The 20,357-nt window shown below is 38.0% G+C and overlaps 1 protein-coding gene across 1 annotated transcript in view; it reads right to left on the reverse strand.

Annotated features, from left to right (window-relative positions):
* The window catches only part of MACROD2 (mono-ADP ribosylhydrolase 2), a 1,539,224-nt gene that overhangs the window by 1,316,387 nt on the left and 202,480 nt on the right, over positions 1–20,357 (reverse strand). The window contains exon 2 of the mRNA XM_017498618.2: positions 20,206–20,322. The gene's annotated coding sequence lies outside the window, so the exon portion shown is untranslated. The remainder of the gene's footprint in view (positions 1–20,205; positions 20,323–20,357) is intronic.

The following is a 20,357-nucleotide window of genomic DNA, read 5'->3' on the forward strand; positions in this document are numbered from 1 at the left end:
TCTTTATTTAACCCCCGTAAAATAGATGGCCCAGTCTGTAACCTTCTGATTTTCAGGCCCTCAGGAGGTCACCAAGAACCACAAACCTAATGGGAAGTTAATTAAAAGGCAAAGAAATCTAAGGAGAAGAGATGGCTGGCATCCACAAAATCAGTCCTGGGGATATGGACTCACTAAGACTAAATTATTCATTCAGTGACAATACACTACATAGGTACATTCTGCATTCGTTCCATGCTAGGCATAGAGGGGCATTACATCTTATTTAATGAAAATAAAATTTAAAAAAGAATTCTTGGCTCCTGGCAGTTCATATTATGCTTGGGGAGGGGAAGGGACATAAAAGGTAAGAGTGTGAATGTGGGTGGGAGGGAGGGAGAGGTGTAGGTAAAAGGATACAAAGTAACGGGCTTGTAGAAGGAACAAACCAAGGGATCTAAGGTACAACATGAGGAGGATGGTTAATAAAGTGCTGTGGCATGTGGATTTTTTGCGAAATAAGTAGATATAATTGCCCTTGTCACACACACACAAAATGGGAAACTGTAAGATGATGAATCTGTTAATCTGCTTCACTCTAGTAATCATTTTACTATCTGAATGTGTCTCATAACATAAGCCTTAAATTTTCATATGCCTTAAATATATATACTATCAAATGTATTGAAAAACAAAGAGACACGAGAGAGGTCCCTCGTCCCTTCCTCCATGTGAAGTTACAGCTAAAACCTGGCCATCTCAAAAACTGGCCTCTGACAGGCCTTGATCTTACATTTCCCAACTTCCAGGGCTGTGAGAAATAAAATTTCAAAAAAGAACATGCATATAATCAAACGCAACCTTGCATTACTTAGTTCCAATGACAAACGTGGTAAGAAACTGGTAAAGCTCCATGAGCTTGCATTTGAACAGGCCGGGAAGAACCTCAAGGCTGTAGAATGAAGCTAGAGGGAGGAAAACAGGTAGGATTTGAATAGGTGAATATCTCTGAGTTTCCCCAGAAAGAAGATCTCGAGATAAGAATCTTCGGTGACCTCAGAATACAATGGCCAGAAGTAGAGAAGTGAGACAGAAGGAAAGAAACAGTAAACAGTGCTGTTATCAAGCCAGTTACCACTGTGGGTAACTGGAGCCTGATCCCACTGAGAAATCTGAGGGCCACAAAGTTCATAATTATACCACCCAAAAAGCAGTCGATCTGGGGTATTGACACAGTAGGAAAAGGGCGTAATAAATCAAGGGCCCAGTAGAGCCCAATGCCTGGAATTATGAACAGACACTATATTCAGGGACAGCAGTGCAGCAGTTTGGGGGATAATGGAGATTTTGGGCTGTGGATCATTTAGTTTAACACTGAGGAAGTGTGTTAATATCATAAAGGAAACTTATTCTAGCCTTAACTTGGGTAGATTAATGCTGGAAGAAAATAAGAAAATACTACCAAAAATTCCTCATTTTCAGATAAGAAAAAAGAGATTTGGAGACTATTAATGTATGTTTTGCTTTTTAAAAAGAAGTCAGGGTCTCAGGCCAAGTGCCATGGCTCACACGTAATCCCACCACTTTGGGAGGCTGAGGCAGGCAGATCACTTCTAGTTAGGAGTTCAACACCAGCCTGGTCAACATGGTGAAACCCCATCTCTATTAAAAATACAAAAAAATTAGCTGGGCATGGTGTCTATAGTCCCAGCTACTTGGGATGCTGAGGCAGGAGAATCTCTTGAACCTGGAAGGTGGAGGTTGCAGTGAGCAAAGATGGTGCCACTCTACTCCAGCATGGGTGACAGAGCTAGATTTTGTCTGAAAAAATGTTTTTAATCTAAATAAATAATATAAGTCAGGGTCTTGCTCTGTTATCCAGGCTGGAGAGCAGTGGCATGGTCTCTCTTTGTTGCCCAGGCTGGTCTTGAACTCCTGGCCTCAAGCCTCCCTAGTGGCTTGGATTACAGATATGAGCCTGCCCAGCTCCATTAATGTATTATGCTATGGCACAAAACTAGGTTAGAGCATAGCTGGAGAGAAAATCCAAGTTTCTGGGCTCTTAGCCTAGAGTTCTCTTTATTAAAACTCATATATACCTAACATTTGTTTATAGAGACTTCATGGAGTATGGACTTGGGCTGTCAGCAGTATAATTTATTATTATATCATAATTATAGTAAATATTCCTGTATGACTTTGTTCTTTAATTCTCAAATGTAATCCTGACATACCCCCTCCTTCCCCGTTGTTGTTCTTCCATGTTCATTGCTAGATTTTCCTACACAGTCCCTCCCAACCAGCAATCCTGATCCGGGAGGCAGATGTATGTCAGACATTATGTACCCAAAAACTTTCATTTCAGTATTGTTTATAATAGGAAAATATTGGAAACAACCTAATCACTCATTGAGAGGAAAATAAACAAATAGAATATGGTTTATCTGGAAGAAAGAAATATAGCAACTAAAGCCAGACAGATCATTATGGAGAGGTTTTAAAATTATAATGTTTAGGCCGGGTGTGGTGGCTCATGCCTATAAATCCCAGCACTTTGGAAGGCCAAGTTGGATGGATCACATAAGGAGAGGAGTTCGAGACTAGCCTGGTCAACATGGTGAAACCTTGTCTCTATTAAAAATAAAAATTAGTCAGGTGTGGTGGCAGGGGCCTGTAATCCTAGCTATTAGGGAGGCTGAGGCAGAGGAATCGCTTGAATACAGGAGGCAGAGGTTGCAATGATTGGAGATCGCCACATCATATATATATCAATGTTTAGGGAAAAAGTCAAGAAGCAGTATGGTCCATGCACCATTAGGCCCTCTGTGTGCAATTAAAAACACAAAAGTATTGCGTGTATGGATTGTGGATATTTCCATGCCTCTGGTAGAAATATAAGAACATAGTCTGGAAGGATTTACATTCTCCTGTTAAGAGTGCTCGTTTAGGACAAGGAGTGGAAAGACAGGAGGGAAGAAATAGGCATGAAGAGAACAATTTGTCGGAAATTACTGGTTCTTTTATTTTAAAAATAAAAAAGTAGAAATAAAGAGGTAAAATGTTAATATTTTTTAAATTCTTGGTGGCTAATGCATGAGTACTGTTATTTTTCTCTGTACTTTTCTGAGCTTAAACATTTTAGGTTAAAAAAAATAAAGCTTTCTAAACAGCATCATCAGCTTTCATTTATAAAGAAACTCAAAAGGAAACATATCAATAAGATGAATTGATATATAAGCAAATCTTCATGTTCGTATCTAGGGATGAGAGGAAATCTTATTTACAAATGCAGAGATATAGGGAGGGACTGCCTGAGTTTGAATCCTTGCTCTACCCTTACTAGCTGTGAGATCTTAGGAAAATTGTTTAACCTCTCTGTGCCTGATTTTCCTCAAGTGTAACAGAAGTAATAACAGTAACTACTACAGAGGGTTGTTTTGAGGATTAAAATTAGATAATATTGCAGAAGTATCTAGAACAGGGCTTGCCACACAGAGCTCAGGGACATACAGAAGTGATCATCATGTTTTGTTAGACTGTCTTAGACTTTCTATACAAGGGTATTTCTCCTTTTAGTGAAACCATCTTTAATATATTGATATGATAATTAATTATAAGAAGGGAAGATTGCATGGACTCTCATCTGCAGCAGCAAGTCCTGCTTTACAACATAAAAATCTAATGAATTGCAGCAGCAAAGTTCCCATTCATTCATTTAACTAATAAGTTAAAACCTCATTATAATGTCATTTACTGTGCAGTGCAATTCAGCACAAGGGATCTCTCTTGGGCCTCAGCTAGAAGGATTTAATTACTGGGTTACCAAGAGGACTTTTCAGTCAAGTGGCATCACCGATGAGGCAAACTTGAAGGACAGAGTTATCAAGAGAGTCCAGCATCATTTTTTAGAAGTATAAATGTTCAGGGGTTGATGTGGAGAACATACAAGGCTTTAAAAGGCTTTGCATTTAGACTACTCAGGATAGAATGAAAAAGTAAGAGAAAGTGAATAAGCATGCAAGTCATGTATTTGTAATACCAGAAGGTCACAGGTAGAGTATCTACAGAATACAGATAGCAGTGACATACGGAAATACAAAACGCAGAAGAAAAACCCAAGCGCTCCACGACTTAAGAGATCGCTTTTGAGTGATTCCTGTTTTGCCCATTGCAAAGGTAAAGCTAAGGAAACTGATTCTCACTTACATTTTGTATATTTTTAAGCATCAGTGTTTCAGCACATTTTCTGCTCATCTATTAAGCTGTAGGCCTATGACCACAAGCATTCCCTCATAGAAGGGAAATAAGAAAGATGAATTGGGGGTCTCAAAGTCTTGGCATGCTACAGAGCCTATTTTTATGAATTGGAAAGGCCACTCTGAGGTCCAAGACAGTGGACTTTAGGCTATCAACAATAAGCCCAATCTCTTCAAGATGGAGAGATTACTCTGATGAGCCAGCTCACTCCTATAGCTCTAGCAGTGCCGGTTTCTGTTTTGAAAGCAAAATGCCTATGTTTGGTATGTACATTACGACTGTGTCAGAGTCCAAATCAGAATGCATCAAAAAGGCACCAACATTCACAGAGGGAAATGCATTTTACTACTGTAAGCAATTTAGTTCCCCGGTTTCAATGGATTTTACACAAAATGTGGATAGAATGGAATAAAATAAATGCACCCATCATGAATCACTTTTTCCCCCAAAGTACTAAGCAAAGATTTTAGCTTTCTGGCATATCTATTACACACACACACACACACACACACACACACACACCCAACACCATATGTCTTAACTGTAAAAGAACAAGCTTGCTCATCTATGTCTAAGCATAACTGAATAGTTAAGTGATTGATATTCAGCTTCATAAATGGAACTTTTTTTTTTACCTTATGCTTATTCAACTATGATGTAAAAGGTCCATCATTTAAATTTTTGAAACAGTTCTATAAAACTCAGCTTATAATACCATGATATGAAATGCTACATGGTACCTTGCAAAATATAGCATCTAAGATCTTACATGATAGAAGTGAAAAGTGTGTTTTCCTCAAAATACAGTATATAGGTATATATTACATACACAGACACACACACACAATATGGTTAAAGTTCATATCTCAAAGACTATTCATCCTGCTCCTTTAATATAAGGAGAAGTTAAACTCAACTTCTAGATTTAAAGTTCTATGATAAAAATTGATACTTGAGGAAAAGAAATTAGTTTCACACAGGTATTAAACTACATATTACTGGAATATGCTTAAGAATATTTCTGCACAAATAGAGTTTGAATTGTGAAACTGACTGCCTTTCTTGTAATAAAATAAGATTCTATTTCTGTAAAATTAATATTATCTCCCTGACTATCACGCTATTTCCCTCTCTGTCCCAAATAACAATGAACTCCGGCGGTCTACAAAGAGGAAGATGCCCAGCTTGGCCTGACACAAAATAATAAACAGATTTCTCATGTTGCTGCAAGGTCTCTAGCATTCTATTTGTGAAGAACAAGTTGTAAAGCTTTATTATTTCCCATAAAATCTGAATAGTTTGAACATAGAGGGAACACACATCAATATCCCCCCTTTTAACACATTTATAACATTTAAACAAGTTGTAAGCACTTGAGCTAGCAGTCTCAATCAGAAAAGTCAGTTATAACACATTTCAAACCCATAAAATTATCACTTTATTTTAATGAGGTTTAACAATAAATTGAGCTTGGAAATAGCCTTTGAACACCGACTCTGTATTGGGGGAAAGGACCTCACTCTCAATTCATGAGCTTTTCATTAGGCAGGTCAGAACATGTCTTCCAGGTCTCTGAAGTTCTTTAAACCTCTTCCTTCCTGCTTTATTTCACCCTGACACTGCTACTTAAACTATAGACTTTTGAAAAATATAAAAAAGATGTGCAGCGTACCTAAATCTTGCTTAGCAGATACATTAAATATGAAATATGGGCTTGACTTTACCATATGTCGATGCTATTTTCCTGGTTTATTTGTATCTATAAGCCAAGTTACTAGAGGAATCAAATGAACAGAGCATGAAGCTGAAAGTACTCTCAGGCTAGTTCCTCCAATAACTTTGTTAATAATTAAATTATATCAAGTTTATTAAAATGATTAATTACATTAATAAATAATTAAAGTTTCCTATGTACACACATTTGTTCATTCACAGGTAGTGAATATGTTGCTAGAATTTGGAGATATGACAGTGAATATAGTCCTCACTTTCATAAGATTACACTCTAGTGGAAGAGGAAAACATTCAACAAGAAAACCAATAAAAACATTAAATAACCTCAGATGATTGTAAGAGCTGTGATGTCAACTAAACCTGGGCAAGAAGATAGTGATGACGTGACATTTTAGATAAGATGGTTGGGTGATCTTACTGAAAAATAGCTAACCATGTGCAGTGTTCACTTGGAGTTAAGGGGTGCTCTGAGTGCTAGACAGACATTAACTCATGGGAGCCTCAGTACCCCTGTGAGGGTGGGGTGATTGTCATAACCTATTTCCTGATGGCAAAACTGAGGCACAAAGAGGTTAAACAACTTGCCCAAGTCCAAGGCCTGAGTTTGGGCCTAGAATGTTTGGCTTCAAAGTCCATGATATTAACCATTTAGACAGTGTCGCTATCAATAGGAAGAACATCCCAGACAGGAAGGCAATAGCACCAGATCTTTTCATTCTAAGGGCCCCCAAGTACAATCCCCATTTCATCACTTAAGTATCTGTGCGATCTTGGGCAGCCACTTGATTCACTTCAGCTCAGCACAGCACAATTTCATGAGGGTGAGGTCCCTGTCTGTTGTGTACAGTATTATTTTCCAAAAAACTAATCAAAGCACCTGGCCCATATTAGGGATCAAATCAGTGATTGTTGAATGAATGGACCATTTGCCTACTATGCAGCAGCTACACTGTTAGATGCAAAGTATACAGTCTTAAACAACAGGGTAAAAATTCTTGCCTGGTTCTTAGGCACTGTCTAGAAATGTGTCAGCTGCCAGAAAAGCAATTTCTAGATTTCTTTCCAGCTTTAAACTGCTGTCATTGTGACTCTACCAAAAGCTCCATTGCCCCCAAATGTATATCCTCAAGAACAAGGTAATTAAAAAGGTGCTAATTACCATGATGAACAATAAATAGAAACATCTCACATTCAGGCTTTAAAATATTGATCCCATATTTCTGAATGGGGTGATAAGAAAAAAGATGAGAATAAGAGAGGAAAGAAGACTGTATGATAATTAATCTCAAAGTAGGTATAAACAATGAGATGTTTACTTGTAGTCTGATATTAATGTGTTTAAGGTAAAAGATTTAGTGCCCATGACAACCAGTTAATTCAGTATATGGAGAAATCCTGCATTGCACAAAACAGAGAATTTAAGGAAAGGCTCAAAATACTGGATTAACTTTTGATGTGCAGTTCCCTGTTTTACCTCCCCCTTTGTACATAGCTACATGGATCATTCTAACTCTGGAATATTCTATGTACAGAGCTCTGACCATTCTTGCGGAATACATTTTGATGTGGGGTTTCTCAATCTGTCATCACTCTTCTCAGGCAGTAAATATTACTAGGAGAAAATAATCAATCAAGATAACTTTTGTTGATTTTAAAACAATAGGTAGGACATGTCCTGGACAAATGGAGGAGAAAAGCCCAGTCTCATCAGCTCAGCCAGCACAGCAGTTAGCTCTCCTCTGCCAGCCACTCCAGGATACCTACCATTAGATTTCCTGGGGGATCCCCAGTGCCTTTCATCCCAGTTCCATCAAGCCACTCCCAAACCCAGACTCTCTCAGACTGCTTTTCCAAACAACTCCAAAAACTGAACACAATTCCTGAATTCCATATTCACAAAACATATTATAACTGAGAAGGAAATATGTATTCTACGTGAGAATGAAGGTCATGAGAGATGACATGTATATATCTTTAACATACTGTACCAAGTATAGGAGTAACATGAAAGCAGAAACAAACTCAGCCAGCCCAGTAAGGAAGGACGATAGTTTGGCATCACACGCCACGATATCAGAAAGCAGACACTGAGCATCTGTAAAAGAAAGGGATTCCCAAGAGAGCCCTTTGTCCTCCACAGACCTCCAAATGGGTAACTAGACTCCAAATACAATACAGACACAATTTTAAAAAGAACTTGCAAAACTCCAGTTAAGGCTGTGTCTCATAATCTTCACTAAGCAGAATAAACACAGAAAAAGAATAAATCTTTCCTCGAAATGTCACAGGTAGGAAGAGGCAAGCTCCAGAAGGCCTTAGGAAATTACAGGGATTTCACAAATAGCATGTGATTACAAATGAGGCAAACTCTCGGTAGTTCTGAGAAATAAAACAGCTAATGGGAAACATACCAGCTAATACAGCAAACACATTTAGAAGGGCATCACAACAAATGTGGATGGGAAGTTATGTCTGCTTCACTTAGCTTGTAACATTAACAGAGAATAGAAACTGAATTAATTTTGTCCCCCAAAATAGAAACAGTAACTCCTTCTCAAAAAAAAAGAAAAAAAAAAAAAAGAAACAGTAATTCTTATCAGTTAAAAAAAAAAAAGCACATGAGTGGCAAAGGTAGATAGAACACAGTCAAGGAGTAGCAGGTAAATAATATCCAGTTGTATGTTTTGGTTTGTTTTCTTTCGGTGCTTCTTTACTAAGCTGAACTGTGGTTTCTCTTTGACTATCTATCTATCTATCCATCTGAGAAGTTTCCATTCATAATAGTTTTTCCAACCTAATATGCTGCCTATGACAGAGGTATGGCAAAGGGATTTGGTTGCACAATGTAACAATATCTCCATGCGATTTGGCTTTCATTTCCCATTTTAGGCCTGTCCCTGACAAGGCAGGTTCTGCACTGAGAAAATGTAATCGATATCACCCAATCTGATAGTGAGCTCCTTCCTCTGCTTTATAAACTTCATGGTCATAGTTGCTGTATTAGCTACCTATTGCTACATAACAAATTACCCCACATCTAAAATAACAAATATTTATTATCTCACAGTTTCTGCAGGCCAGGAATTTTAGAGTGGCTTGGCTGGATGCCTCTGGCTCAGGGTCTTTCATGATGTTGCAGTCAAGCTGTCAGCCAGGGCTGCAGACACCGGAAGGCTTGACTGGGCAGGGGAATATACTCCCAAGCTCACTGATGTGGCTGTGGCTGACTTCAGAAGACCTGCTTGCAAGTGTACTCACACTGCTGCAGGCAGGCCTTAGTTCCTCAGCATACAAGCCTCTCCAGAAGGTGTCTGAGTTCCCTCACAATATGGTAGCTGGTTTTCCCCTCCTCAAGACTGCTTCATGACATAGAAACTGGCTATGCTCAGAGAGACTATGTAGTGAATTAAATGGCAACTCCAAAGATGTGCCCATGTCCTGAAACCTGGAATCTATGAATCTGAACTTATTTGGAAAAGGATCTATGTAGATGTAATTAAGTTAAGGATCTTGAGACCTTGAGATGATCCCAGATTCCAGTGAGTACTAAATCCAGTGACAAATGTCCTTATAAGAGAAGGGGTAAAGACACAGAGAGACACAGGGAAGATGTCATGTATAAACAGAAGCAGAGATTGCAGTTATGTTGCCACAAGCCGAGAAACACCTGAGGCCGATGGAGGCTGGAAGAGGCAAAGACGGATCTTCTCCTAAAGGGGCATGGTCCTGCTGACATCTTGATTTTGGCCCTCTGGCCTCCAGAACTGAGAAAGAATAAATTTCTGCTATTTTAGGCCATCAAGCTATGGTAATTTGTAACAGCAGCCCTAGGAAGCTTATACAAAGTGAAGTGAAAGAGAGAAGGAAAGAGTTGGGGGTGGGGAACCACAGTCTTTTCTTTAAACTAATTTCAGATGTTCCCATTATTCTAACATACTCTGTTTGTTATAAGGGAGTCATTAGGTCCAGGTCATATTTAAGTAGAGGGGAATTAAGTTCTATACCTCCCCAGAAAAGAAATATCAAAGAATCTGTGAACGTAACTTTAAAACCAATAAAACTGCCATCTGAAGTTTCTCAAAGTAACTTTTAAGTATCCCTTTTCTCTGAGGTCAAGATACTGGAAAGAGACAGGAGGAAATGTCTGTCTTTAGGCTAGTATCGAATATTTATTAATTCCTATCTGGGACTTCCATATTTTCTCAAACACCAGTCACTGTTGCACATATTCTGATTGATTATTGACATAAACTTTATTGGCCAAGCTCATGAAACCATAATTAATTTATATGTAACTCATCTAAAATTACTACTAATATTAAGACACCATATGAAATCAGGAATTAATATTTTAAAAATACATTCAGCATCTCACTTAACAGTTATTAAATTCTCACAATGCTTCTGTAGGAGCATTGGCATGATCAAAGAGGCTAAAAGAGGCAGTGCATTCAGCAGAAAGATCACTATACTAACAGCCAGGCTCTAGTCTTAGCACTGTCCCTTACCACATGATCCTGGGAAAAATAAAGTGGTTTCCCTGGGCCTGAGTTATTTTATCTGTAAAATTCTGAGATTAAATAGATAATAATTAAATTTCCTGTCAGCTCTATCAGAAGCAACATTTCCTTTGTTATCTCCAAAAATTAGACTAAAATTACAAATACATCAGAAGTGAAACAGAATATGTGTAGCAAGGGAGAACAATTGAAAACTATATGAACTATCCTTACTGTATACATCTGGTAAGGGGATTTTTTTTCCTCATAGCCCTTACCATTATCTGAGGTTCTCTGCTTTTATGTGACTTGTTCATGAGTGTCCTCTCTCTGCAGGACCTAAGCTCTGAGTGGACAAGGAGCTTGCTGTCTTCTTCACGATAGTCATCTACGCTCTAGAAGAGCACTCTAGCTGCGAGGAAGTACTCAATAAAACATGGGCTGAACAAGCAAATGAAGTGTGCAGATATTTTACAAGTAATAATAGAGCCACATATCTCTCTTATCTGACAGTATTAAGAAGCGGTTCTGCGTATACGGATTAACAGACTGTCCGGAAGTAGATCTTACCCCCAGAGAATCACATATGAGGAACCTCAGGCTCAGAAGTTAAGGGCATGACCAATTACAGCACTCTGCATTAATGGCATCTCAGATCTCCTACCAAAACATTTAGTGCTCTTGACATAGAATCAATCTTATATTCTATAATACAGAGCTTGGTTCCATCAATATTTTCAAGTGGAAACACCTCTAATCAAGTCATAACATGGCCTGATATTTAATCTTTGGGATTAGTGATTAACTACAAGGAAAGTTAACGCATTTACAAGGTGTTCACTGTGAACTACTTTTAATCAAATCATATATGTAATAGCTCAAGGAACATCGTAACACAGGGAGAAAAATATCTACATTTTTACTCAGCATTTGCTACTTACTTCAAATAAATGCATTCTGCCATCTCAGCACATTAATTACCATGGCTCTGAGATTAACCTTTCCTGTTTGCTTGTGCCTAACCTCAGAGCATCCTAAATTACTCAAAGCCACTCTGATGGCTTTAATTTATGAGAACACCTTCAAATATTCATCTTTTAAATCCTGAAAATGATTATCCCTGCACAACAGTGGCTCTCTTTTTAATCTTAGCTGATAACCCTGATTAAACACATCCAAAGGCTGATTACCCCCACTGTGGTTAATGCTAGTGTCACTGCTAACTACTTATTTCACAGTGGGAATTGCCTTCAAGAGCCCATTTACATTATTACCCAGAATTGATTTACACTGTTATTTCCTATTGATCACATAGGAAATAGGAGGTATAGACGGTGTCCTCTAAAGGCTAGCTATGATGGCAAATAACGGAAAACACAGACGTTTAATTCTACGCTCAGCCAGTAGTACAAGAGTGTAAACACCAGTTGCTTCCAAAAGGTGGACTTTTTTTTTAAAGACACCATTAACATTAGAATCATTTAGTTATTTCATCACAAAGCCATTTGGGGTGGACTCTATTATCACAATGGGTCAAAATAAGAGAAAATGAAAGATGCTAAGCACAGGACAGGTAGATGGCACGTGGGCACATTAAGCAAAGTGTGGCCCCTGTGCTTTCTTATACTGCTAGCCTTTGAGCAGGGAGCATGTTTGGTGCTGGGATACTAGAGGTACTAAAAGCAGCAAGAGTACTAGCTCTGCAGATTCCTGGAATCATGTCTTTCTCTCGAGTGTCTTCTTGATCGGTTTCCTGCAGTGGCAGCTATGATTATGACAAAAGATGAGACAAAAACGATGCTTTCATTAAGTCCTCCAGTAAATATATATCAAGAGCCAATTCTGTTCTGGATACTATGTCAGATGCTAAGGATATCAGGGGTCAATGAGACCCACTGGATGCCTTCCCTTCTTAAAATGTTATTTTGTCTAAGAAGACAATAAACAAATAAATACAGATGTCACCACTAGTGGAGAGTGCTACAAAGGAAAAGAAGAACATGTCAGAGTTCTCAAAAAATGCCCTCATCTGTGACCCAAATGCATGCCTGTGTCATATAGGCAAAAGGAATCTCAAGGCCAGGGTGCTCCTGGATTCCACGATTCTACCACTCTCTAGTGCAATCGCCCTCACACCTGAGCACACAACAGAGTTACTCGGGAGAACTTGCTAAACCACAGGGTTTCTAAATCAGTAGGTGTGGGGTAGGGCATGAGAGTTTGCATCCAACAAATTCCCAGGTGATGCTGCTGCTCCAGGAACCGCGTTTTGAGAAACACTGCTCTGGGTTTTGGAATATTTCTGTCCTTCTTATTTCCACATTCATCATGAGGATCACTAAGGAGATTAAATGTATGAAACTGCTTAATATAAATGAAAAAGGTGGCAATTACAGGGAAATAGATTCAAATAAAACCTGAATTCCTTAAGCACTTAAGGAAAATGAGCCAATCAGAGTTGATTTTAGGAGGAAAAATCCCATCTTCCTCTTCAGAAGGGAAGATGATTTTATGATCTTCAAAAGCAGCTTTTCTCTCTGTGTAATATAAGTCATTTAATTATGGAAGGAGCTCATGAGGGCCCTCAGGTCTTCATCAAAGGCTGGCAGAGTCATCCTCCTAGCATCATGCCCACTCCACAGTGTTCACAATCAGGCACCTGCTGGGAGAGCCCATGATGGCTGAAATCAGGTCACCCTTTGCAAAGGACTAACTCAGAACCATCTTATGAATTACCTGCTCTAGAAACTGCATTTCCTGTGGACAAAGGCGCCCTTTCAGCACATTAGCTAACACCACTGGGGGAAGCCAGGAATAGAGATTTGCTTCCTAATACTCTGATGGTTTAAACTGACTCTCCTGTCAGAGACTTGACTTATTCACTTCCCAGATCTGGCCCTATTGGGAAAAATCATCCTATTTTTCTAGGGATTCTTTTCAAGGTGGCCTTATTATTGGAAAGATTTGAAAGGTTTCAGATTATCCTCCCAAGGTAATGTTCTCTTGAGGCAACAGAAGCAAGGATGTCCCACGGAACAGATGGTAGGTATTTTAGTCTCACCTTTATCAATTTTGATCTGAATAAGTAATATCACATTTAATAAAATTCAACATTTAATCTCTCTGAATTTCACCTTTCATGCTTTATAAAAAGTGAAGATTGGCCAGGCACAGTGGCTCACGCCTGTAATCCCAGCACTTTGGGAGGCTGAGGCAGGTGGATCACCTGAGGTCAGGAGTTTGAGACCAACTTGGCCAACATGGTGAAACCCTGTCTCTACTAAAAATACAAAAATTAGCTGGGTGTTGTGGCACATGCCTGTAATCCCAGCTACTCAGGAGGCTGAGGCAGGAGAATTGCCTGAACCCAAAGGCGGAGGTTGAAGTAAGCTAAGATTGTGCCATTGCACTCCAGTCTGGGTGACAGAGTGGGAATCTGTCTCAGAAAGAAAAAAAAAAAGTGAAGATTGCCACAGACTAAGGGCTGTCAAACTTTTTCTGCAGAGGCCAGGTAGTAAATATTTCAGGTTCTGTGGCCATAAAATCCCTATAGCAACAACTCAACTCTGCCACATGAAAGCAGCCATAGACAATATGTAAACAAATGGCCACAACTGTGTTCTAATAAAGCTTTATTTATAAAAACAGGCAGCAGGCCTGGCTAACACCTAACAGAGACTCCTTTCCTAGCTCAGGGGTCCTTGGCCACCACCATGCCTCTAATATGGGTTTATTTTGTCAATGGGAGCAACAGATTTATTTTCCCTGGACCTGCATTTCTATTTGTATTGGAAGAAAGTATTACTTGACATGTCATTTCCTCACAGAAATTTCAAAAGGACTGATGAGCTAGTGTTTCGAAGTACTAAGATTTCTTGATAAAGGGCACAAGAGAAGTACTAATTATTATCAACAGTACATTTTACGGTACTATCATCTGATTATTATTGCACCTGGGAATAGAATGTGAACTTGGATTCACACCACTCATTCAAACATATTATGCTATGGCCTCTCACCTTAGAGTTTCCCTTCAAATGATTAATGAAAACCTTGAGTTAGACAATATTCCCCCTTGATGCCTTCCAAGGATTAAATAAAATGAATAAAAGAAACAGATTCCACCATTTCATTTACACAAGTTTAGTATTTTTCCATTTATCTTTGATGACTATTCAGCCCTGCCAAGAGTGAAGCATTCTAAAGAAATAACATAGATGTGTGAGCGATGCTGAAAACCATCAAACACAGGTGGTGTGGTTTCTTTATTTTTATTTATTTTTTCCTCCTTGGGAGAAACTCCATTAAGAGTACATTTTGAAGACAGGAGATTTTGGACTGCATATAAGTTAAAATATGTTTTTAAAAACACAATGGATAACTGACACTAAACTCATAATTTCTTAGAAATATTAGCATAATTTTTCCTTTATATTCCAACTACTACCAATTATCAACCAGGTTTGACACTTACAATAACGAATTCATTTGTTAGATATTTCTCTAGTACTTGTGATATACAAGGTACTCTGTTATAAAGGTGGAAAGTTTGCATATCCAACAATAAAAGGTAGCATGTGACAAGTGCCATCAGTATGTTAACATGCAGTATTCTGGAGTGTGAAGTAAAAAGAAGGCATTTTTAGCTCAGGTGACAAGAGAAGACTTGTTTCATGGTAGAAATGATATTTGAACTGAGTCGGGAAGACAAGTGAAAGGAGCAAAGAAAGAACTTTCTAGATAACCCAGATACAGACCCCATGCATAGACATACCATTGTGAGCAATTCATATCATACAAAAGGTTGTAAGTAGTTCAGTGGAAGGCCAAAGGTAATCAGGCCAATGTGTCTGTATTTAAGGAAAAGTCCACTAGCAGATTTTGAGAGGATTAGAGTTACATTTTATTCATTCATTCCACAAGTATCTTTTGAGCCCCTATTACATATCAGACATTTTTTAAGCTATATGAATAGAGCAATACATTAAAAGAATACAAAAAAAAGAGTCTCTGTCCTTACTCTCGTAAACAGATAAGAAACAAAATAAATAAGTAAACGACATATTTGAAGATTAAATTTATAGATATGCGATTATAAATTTTAAAAGTGAAGAAATCATAAATAGGTTGGTTAGGGTGACACCTGAGGTTACATTTGAACAAGAGCTGAAGTAGGTAAGGAACAAGCCATGTAGGTCTGTAGAGGAATGGAACTCCAGCAGAGGGAATGCCAGCGCAAAGGCTTTGAGGACCAGGTTCACACAAAGCAGCCCGTGTGAGTAGGGGAAGCACAGAAGGAGATGATGTCGAGAAGTAAAGGTCACATCATGTACAGCCCTGTAGACAATTATAGGGACTCTGGATCTAAGTATGTAAATTTACTAGAACTGTGTAGAATAATTGCAGGCAGAAAAGTATTACAAGTAGAGGCGACAGTTTTTTGTTTTTTTTTTTTTATATTTTTCAGGTGAAAAAGTCCTGAAATAATTCACTCATTTTATCCTTCATTTATTCACATTAATTCTGCACATATTTAGGAGACACTATGATAGATATTGACATTGGAACTGTGACTGAGACAGACAAATCTTGCCCATGTGAAGCTGACTGCCTGGTGGAATGACGACAGCATGAATAGAAATGTCTCATATGTCAACAAGCTTCTAAAAATCTATAAATATTTAAATTGTATTATAAATTCAAAAAATATCTAACATGGTAGAGAAAATTCCCGAAAGATCCAATTACGTAAACAATCCTCCATCTACATTCTAAGTCATTTCCTTAGCAATAGCCTTCAATTAAATATTGACCAATATTCTTTCTACGCTTAGATTTCTTTTAAAAAGAATGATTGGATATCCTTAACGTCAAAAAGAAATCATTCAAAACATCCAAGCAGTGAAGAGTAAACTAAATATCTGGGGCTTATCATTCTACCATTCATGATGAGTCACAGAACGCAGAATAGAAGCATAATTAATTCAAATACAAGCATTTATGAATAGATTAATTTAGCAAGCATAAAAGAGGCAAAAACCAGCTCAAAATTATCAAGTTTGCCTGTAACTCGGCAATAGGATTTTCCAAACAAATTGCTGATGCATAAAGATATTATCACTTGTGGCTGGATGACTGGCTTTAGTACCCCTATAATGATAAACCAGCTGTCTCAGAGGACAGATAGGAACTAGTCTCTGCTGTCAAACTGTCATGGAATTATTAAATATGGAGGGGAAAAATGACCCAAACAGTAAGTAATGAGCTCCCTTTTCATTCTCACTACAAAAGCACATCTGTGGATTGTTAATGACTCTGAAATGGATGAACCAAATTGATGAGAAAGAAAAACATCTCTCAGGGATAGGGAAAGGGAAAATGAACACACACAATGTTTATAAAACCCAATTTAAAATACAAGGGCTTGTGAAAGTACTGTGAAATACTGTAAAGTGGCATAAAAATGTAAGCTATTATTACTCATTTTCATGTTGCTTTCCTTGCTTTCCTTTATGCTTTTAATATAAATCATTAACATTTTAAATATACAAAAAGAAACAAGACCTCGCCACAAATATTCCATGTTTATGACTTTTATGAGGTGGCACTGCAAGGCCTGTCTGGTAATTTCTATTCTATTGGATGAGTTTTTACTAAACACGCCCTGTGGGCTGCATGCAGCGACTTGAGTATGTGTTGGCTCTCAGGATCTCAGCTCTCATGGATTCTGTAGCTAGTCCTGTGGACTGACATGCCACTTCTAACATCATTGACCCTAAAGATCCACTTGCCCCAGGATGCCCATGAAAGCCACACTTCAGTTCAAAGTTATAACTCAAGCATTGGAATTCTTTTGACTTATTGATCTTTGTCCTTCAGTGTCTGGTATTGTGCAAGTCTTCAATAATCCTAAAATAAGATGAATGGCATTCAAAGGAAATTGAATAATTTATTCAGATGGATGTCAAACAGATACAAGCATATTTTAAAAATTGTCACATGTGTGATAGTGTGAACCCATACACTAGATAGAGCCACCATTTTATTTTGGGACATTTAACGACTCTGAGTATACTGTTCTTTAGAAAGTTCGGATTAGGAGAAATTTGATTTGTGTTTTAATACATAAGAAAGAAAACAGACCGGGACTATTACTTGACTTAAGGTCAGTTGCAAGTCTGAAAACAGTCAATAATCTTGCTATTATTGTACCAGTCAGCAATCTTGCTTGCTCTCAGGGTGGTGTAAGTTAGGTAAATCATGACGGTAGCATGGTATTTGAAAGGAAAAGAACCAACACTTGTAAACATAGTGCTATATAATTCTGCAGAAGGAAATCACTGTTAATACCCAGATCATGATCTCTGAGTTAGAAAGAGAACTCTTCTAAGCACTATTGTAGAAAAAGGGTTTGTTTGACACAAATATATATTCCAAGGAGTAGTGAAGAGCCATTTGGTACATGATTTGACTCTTTCACACTAGGTAAAGAACTTAGCAAAGAAAAGGAAATGAAAAGTCATTAAAGGAAAAATTAAACGGTATATAGTTGATACACAATCATGCATCACTTACCAATGGGAACGTGAAAAATGACTCCTTAGGTGATTTCACTGTTGTGTGATCATAAGGTGCACTTACACAAACCTAGATGGTATAGCTTACTACACACCCAGACTATATGATATAGCCTGTTGTTCCCAGGCTACAAACCTGTACAGCATGTCACTGTGCTGAATACTGCAAACTACTGTAACACAATGGTAAGTATTTGTATATCTAAACATATCTAAACGTAGAAAAGATACAGTGAAAATATAGTACAGGTTGAATCCCTAATCCAAAAATTTGAAACTCAAAATGCTCCAAAATCTAAAACTTTGACTGCCAATGTGATGCCACAAGTGGAAAATTCCACACATTATCTCATGTGACAGGCCCAGTCAAAACACAATCAAAACTGTTCCATGCACAAAATTATTTAAAATATTGCATAATATTACTCTTATGCTATGTGTGTAAGGTGTATATAAAACATAAATGAATTGTGTGCTTAGTCTTGGGTCCCATCTCCAAGTTATCTCTTTTTATATATGCAAACAGTTCAAAGTCTGAAGAAAAGATCTGAAATCCAGATCATATCTGGTCTCAAGCATTTTGGATAAGGGATATTCAATCTGTATTATAATCTTACAGGACCACCGTCACATAGGCGTTCCATCAGTGACCAAAACATCTTTATGCAGCACATCAAAGTACTTTCACTGGAAAACCATCATAAGCAATATAGGATGCAATATTCAATTGATTTAAAAAACTGTTTTAATATATTACTATTTACTACAAATCCTCAAATTTAAACATACTTTCACAGCTATCTTTAAAATATAACGCACTAGTCTTCCTTCACACATATCCACAGGAAATCCATTGTTAGACAACCTGTATATATATAAAACCCATAGTATCCTATAGATTGTATTATAAATTTTCATTCATGTTTTTTCCACTGCTAAAACAAAATCCAAAACCAGCTTCACTTCTACATAAAATGCATCAGCGGTATCATAAGAAGTAGGAGAATGGGATAATCAACAAATTGGTGTATCAATTTCCAGGACAATGCACACCTTAATGTTGCAATGAAACTCTCCACCTCCTTCCTCAGGCCCTGAAGATTAGAGGATAAAAAAGCTATTCCTTTAGGCCAAGCACAGTGGCTCATGCCTGTAATCCCAGCACTTTGGGAGGCTGATGGGGGCAGATCACCTGAGGTAAGGAGTTTGGACCAGCCTGGCCAATATGGTGAAACCCCATCCCTACTAAAAATAAAAAATTAGCTGGGTGTGGTGGCACGTGCCTGTAGTACCAGCTACTTGGGAGGGTGAGGCAGGAGAATCTCTTGAACCCAGGAGGCAAAGGTTGCAGTGAGCTGAGATTGCACCACTGCACTTCAGCCTGGGCAACAGAGTAAGACTGTCTCAAGGGAAAAAAAAAAAAAGGCTATGCCTTTAACCAGCTTCTCTTTAAATATTTTATTCCTTATGATCTCACCCAGTTGGCTGAATGATTAAGCAACAAGGTCAATCAAATGCAATACTTCTCTCTATTAAAATATAATGGGAATTTTGACCATTCCACATTCAAAGAGCAAATACATTCTCACACTGACAACCAGATTCCATTGGCTTTTCCTGAAAGCAAAATGTGACAGATGCCTTGGCTGTAATTGCCAATCAGCCTTTACATGGCAGCTGAAAACACAATACATCACTTTGATCTCCTTTGCTCTAAACACAGCCACAAACAAGAAACCTGAACAAGAAATAAGAAATTGTCCTCATTTCCAGGAGCTGTCACTCTGTGGCACTTAAATGCTATAAGGCATATTTTGCTCATATTTTTATTTCCCTGTTTCAGAGACACTCTGTCAAATGGTTAAACATCATATGTGTATATATGTGTGTGTGAGTATACATATAGATACACGTATATATGTATATATGTGTGTGTATGATATATGTGCATACGCACCCACACACACATACACACACACACATATATATTTGGAGAACGATTTAGACAGTACTTTTTATTACCATGTACAAAATCTGAACTGAAGCACATTTAATTAAATACCACCACTGCCATTTCCTTTTCCAGTTATACACTGGAGTAAAACAAGTTAAGACGTCTCATCTGATTTTGAAACAGTATTCAAAAAAGTTCTACTCACATTTTGCAGGCAGGTCGTAGCCACACGTGATTTTTGCATGTCCAGTATCACAGCCATTCAGGTTACGGCATTCAGCTAGCAAACAAGGGCCAGCTGCTCTATGAATACAGCCATCCACTAAGGGAGAGAGAAGAAAGTTAGCTTATATTTGG

This window comes from Cebus imitator, unplaced genomic scaffold (assembly GCF_001604975.1).
Source record: "Cebus imitator isolate Cc_AM_T3 unplaced genomic scaffold, Cebus_imitator-1.0 Scaffold246, whole genome shotgun sequence".
NCBI lineage: Eukaryota > Metazoa > Chordata > Mammalia > Primates > Cebidae > Cebus > Cebus imitator.